General features: G+C 43.5%; 1 long non-coding RNA gene across 2 annotated transcripts in view; it reads left to right on the top strand.

Annotated features, from left to right (window-relative positions):
• Positions 1-4,548, top strand: part of LOC102377933 — a 47,876-nt gene extending 43,328 nt beyond the window's left edge. For both annotated transcript variants that reach the window (XR_003091906.1, XR_003091905.1), the window contains exon 5: positions 3,514-4,548. This is a non-coding gene — a long non-coding RNA (uncharacterized LOC102377933). The remainder of the gene's footprint in view (positions 1-3,513) is intronic.
• The last annotated feature ends 563 nt before the right edge of the window (positions 4,549-5,111 follow it).

Here is a 5,111-nt window from a genome sequence, read left to right as displayed (position 1 = left end):
GGGGTGTTGTTTTTTTGTTTGCTAAACCCAATTTAAACAGCCTATAACAACTTTAGCTCTGCAAACACTAAACCAATCTGCCTGACATTTCACAGAGTGGAGCACTCTCAAAGACAGCTGAGAGGAAGAGCCTTTGACTTGGCCTAGCCCTGTCAGGGTCTGCACAGGGAAGGGAGATAGATCCTAGTATGCTTGCCTCAAAGCTACATAAGATCCAGGTATAATCTGACCCTAAACTACATTATTGAGGTGGCCTCTGTATACAGTGTGGGCTCTGCTGAGTCCATAACTGCCACTGGGCATCATTTAGCTCTTATAAAGTACACATAGCCCAGCTAAAGACGGGTAACAAGGAACAGCTAACTGTGAATTGGACTGAGGTGGGGCTAGGGAGGGGGACACAGCAAGAGGTTTAACCCATTAAGTCAACATGACTGTAAATGCTCATTTAGACCCTCTGTGTACATCTCTGACTTCCTCTAGGCTGGGGTCCAGTTGCAAGCCGCTTGCACTTGTGCCCCAGCACAAACCTTTGTGGAGTGAGTGGTAGACTAACATTTAGTTAAGGTGAGTAAATAAGCAATGAAGTCAAGCTACAAAGAGACCATACAAGGCTCTAAACTCTAGGCAAACCTTTAGAGAATGGAAGGGCTGGTTTGGGCTGAACAGAAGAAAGAAAATGATATGGTGGAAAGTGAACTTGTGTCCTAGTTTAGGAGATTCCCACCCTCCCCAAATAAATCCACTTTGCCTGCCTATATTGTAGTATGACCTTCTCTCAACTCCTTCAGCTCCAGATTGGATTGCATTAGCATCCAGATCCAGCCTTTGCAGCTCAGGCCCATCTTTTACTGAGTTTCACGTTTGGCTGGGCTCAGTGGAGGCATGTGATGTCATATAGTGTGATTCTTCACTAATCCTCTGGTATTTTACTTTTCTATGAATTCAAAAGCACTTTATGCCTGGGTTTCAATGCTTGATAGGTTTCTATTAAATATGGTTTTATACTAAATAACAGTACAGTACTTTTTCAAGTCCCTGGTAACTATTAATAAAATCTAAGTCCAGACCTTAAATGCCACAGATCCATCTCTGATTTTGTAGAATGGTTTCAGAAAAACTCTAGTCTGTTCCCTCCCCAAGGGTTAAGCCAAGATGCAGGCAAAGGAGTGTAAATATAGTTATGCATAATTTCTCCTTCTATCCCAGTAAATTCTGCCTGGTAAACGTCCACAACCATTGCATAAGACTGATCATATTCCTGGTGAGTGCAAGAGAGATGATTAAACCCCTTAGTTTCCCTAGAGCTAAATAATAAATTCCTTTCAGGGAAGAGAGGCAGCTTACAAAAATGGCTGCTGTTGGAAAAAAACCTAAATAGAGGTACCATACAGCAGTACGTGGTCTGTACTTCAATTTTCCTGGCAGTGCCACTTAGGAATAGGCTAACCAGTTCAATTAAATTAGAACTAGCCTAAGCCTTTCCCTGCATTGCTCTGGCTACAAAAGCTCTACGAAAGATGAAGCCGTATTAACCACAGCTGCTCCAGACAGTCTCTGGTCCATCTTTGAGCCAAGCTCCCATTGAAATCAGAAGGAATTTGTACCAGTTGGGACTGCAGAATTTGGCCCTCTGGTGTTTGTTTCCCCAACAACGAGTGCTTGCTAATTGCAACTGTTGAATGTATGCATATTTATTACACCATGGAGTTGGGGAAGCTGCACAGTCTGCAGCTAATGTGCTGAATCAGACAGTAAATCAGACTGATTAAGATACAAGGTTTAGACTTAAGAAAAAGCTAATTGCATGGCCTTGCTTTTGGAGCTGACTCTTAAATCATAGCAATAGCTGTGACACCGCAGGACAGGTAGCAAAATGGCTAGGAAAAAGCAACCCATACCTCTCAGCAATAAAAAAGGGGGTTGAGGTTTTGCTGTGGGACCCTCAACCAACATGACCACTGAGAGCAGAAAGGCTTGGTGATAGGAAGCAGGGTAATCTTATTCAAATCTATTTTTCTGAAATCTTGGACAGCTATTGCAATGCTCCAGTCGCTATTCATAGCTTCTCTCTGTGAACAGAAACTCCCCTGTAAAAGATGGGAGTGCTAACAGTTCTGCTTTGGACACATTGAACAAAAGCAAATCGCACCACCCAGTATGCAGCAAGAACAGGTCAAGCATAGGCTTCCAGCCACCAGGTTCTAGATCAGAAAATGGGTTTCCTGCCTTTGCTGTACCATAAGCTAGGAGAAAGCCTGTGGGAAAAGGCCTAATCCTGGAATGGAAGGGAGAAATTACCTGCATTGCTCAGAGCTGAGCCTACTGAGTGAAGTAAGGACCTGGAGAGGTCATCAAGCAGCAATGCAAGAGGGTACATGATAGCACTGACATGAACCTGGATAAGCACAAATATTCTGTAGCCTGATCCCCCTGCATTAGCCTTTGTTCTACACTACTATAATGCCATTGACCTGCACAAAGTTGCACCTGGAAGTGAAAGAGTACAATGAAGGCACAGGTTTATCATAAGAATCTCTGCCATATTCTGTTCTCAGTTACACCGTGAAATTCAGTGTGTTATATGCACGTAACTGAGGCAACGTTTGACCCCAATTCTTGGCTTCCCTAATCCAGTAACTTTGGAATAATATATACACTTTAAAACTTCTCTTATCTTGCAGTCAAGAAGCAGCTTCCTTACAAGGATCTATTGGAATCCACTTACTGGAAGTCACATAGGAGAACAGTAGCTTGCAAATGGTTTACTGTGTTTCTACCTCCAAGTATCTGACAACCGAGCTTCATGGTTTCTTGCCTAAATTGCATGACAGGTTTTTTTCCTGGTCTCATTTTCATAAACCACTTGAACATCCAGCCCAAACTCATTTTGCTTTGAAATTCAATTAATGTTTCAGCTACAGGCCTGAATTTCTGCCATTGTTTGCACAAACAAAACTTGGCTCTGACAAAAGGGAAGCTAAGAGATATACAAAGGGAGTGAAAACAAAAGTAGCAAACCCCAAAACACATTTACAACTGATTTCTCTGTGTTTACTCAGCACAGTCAGCTGTCACATTTGCAAAAATGAAAAAGGCAGGTGGCAATGTTTGTTTCTCATACTTTTCTATCACTACCAATACCAAGTGCTGTACAGAGCACCAACAACAGCAGTAGGGTAGATCTGAGACAAAGAGAGATGTCTTCATTCTGCCCCCAAGTCCCATGCAAACCTTACATGCGGAAGTTGAGTTCCACCAGCCATGCCATTCTCTGACAGATGAACATCAGGTAGCTGGGAGAACGAGCTGAAAATGCTGCAGCTCTGCAGAAAAGAGATAGTGAGCTGATGTGAATGCAGTGCCACAGCCCAAATCCAGTAACCACCACTCAAATAGCAGTATCAGATTAGACTAGACTAAACTAGGCTAGAGCAGATGGATGTGGACCAGACAACTTCTACATTTGAGAGTGTCATGTTCCAAATTAACTCCATCTTTTCTTTTTTCCAGTTGGCTGAACCCAAACTGCAGATATGACCCTCCTCAACCTCTACAAGGGCTTGCATCACATCTAGTAAATACCACTGCTTCCCTGCTCCCAATCATACAGCTTCCTCCACCCCCAACGACCCTAATAATCACTACTACCATGCCACTGACTTGCACTGAAGTCACCCTGCGTATCGGCCTAGGGAGAGAGTAGAAATTCTGATCCCCAAAAATGAATGGAAGGGAGAATCTGTGACCTCCAGCACTGCTAAGGGCAGGCTATTGTTCACAATGAATTTATCCTCATCCCTGAGGAAGGTGATGTGAAAACAGAGGATCAGCAGTTTTCATAACCATGAACATACCAACCTGGGAGGAAAAACAGTTTAGCAGTCGTCAAAGGGCTGAGGATAGACCTTAATGTAACCAGATATTCATCCCACATCCACAGAGGCATATGGGCAGTTGAAGCTAAAGCAAGAAAGACAAGGGCACCCAGAGAAAAAGAGTATTTTTCTTATTCTGAACTGTACCAAATAAAAGGCAATTTTGCACGACAATTCAACTCCTTTGCATAAAGGTCTTTCACACCAACTGTATCCCAAATTGCTTTGCAGAGTTAAATATAACAATTATGGAGACCAATAGGCGATTCTGTGAGAAAAAAAACATTGTTTTCAAACGTAATTGCTAGCTGTGTCTAGACACTGCAACCAACGCTGTATCTTAATCACCGCAATAACGCCACCAGAGACACGGAAGACATTAATAAGGAAATGGGAAACATGCATGCAGCCGAGGTTTGAAGTGATAGACACAATGAAAGGGACGCAAGGAGGCGGGAACAGCAGGGCAATCACCAACCCCAATCAGACTATGGAAGGACACAGAGGAAGGGATGGATGAGGGGAAGGCGGAGGCAGAGGAGGTTGGAAAGTCAGACTGGGACAAGACCAGGCAGAGATTTAAAAATAAGATTGCAACTTTGATGAAGGGGCATGCAGAGGCATTGTTTAGCAACAGGGGAAGATGTGGCTTCATTTTAAGACTTCATTTTAGTAAGCAACAGGGGAAGATGTGGCTTCATTTTAAGAGTACATTTTAGTACCCTGCCAATATATCTCCACTCCTTCTAAATCAACACACTTCACAACAAAGCCAGCAGAAGCCAGGAATCCCACACAGGCCTCTCACATCATGTGTTATATCTTATCCAATGCACCAAATGTCCTCATGGAAACAAATGTGGGTAAAACCAAGCCTCCATGACACCTGCAGTAGGAACGCCCACCAAGAAATGATAAGGGACAGAAATGTCCTATCACCAGGGAGAGAATACTTTTTACAGAATGGTCGCTTTGGCTCAGACCTCACTGCCCTTGTTCCATCAATGAGAATATCACAGCCTTTGACTCCACCTCACGGGTGTGGATGCCACATGCATGACCTTCGGCAGCAACGTGACGAGACACAAGATCTTCATAAACTCAAAGTGAAGCGAACTGCCATTGAATGTCAGCAAGGGCCGGGTAACTCCCCCTCCTTTATGCCTTTGGAAACCTCTCCTACAGGAGTCCCAAATTATCAACAGCCAACTGCAGAAGCATCTCAAACCATAG

The sequence above is a fragment of the Alligator sinensis genome, unplaced genomic scaffold (assembly GCF_000455745.1).
Source record: "Alligator sinensis unplaced genomic scaffold, ASM45574v1 scaffold591_1, whole genome shotgun sequence".
NCBI classification, from domain to species: domain Eukaryota; kingdom Metazoa; phylum Chordata; order Crocodylia; family Alligatoridae; genus Alligator; species Alligator sinensis.
This window is presented reverse-complemented; position numbering and strand designations above follow the sequence as displayed.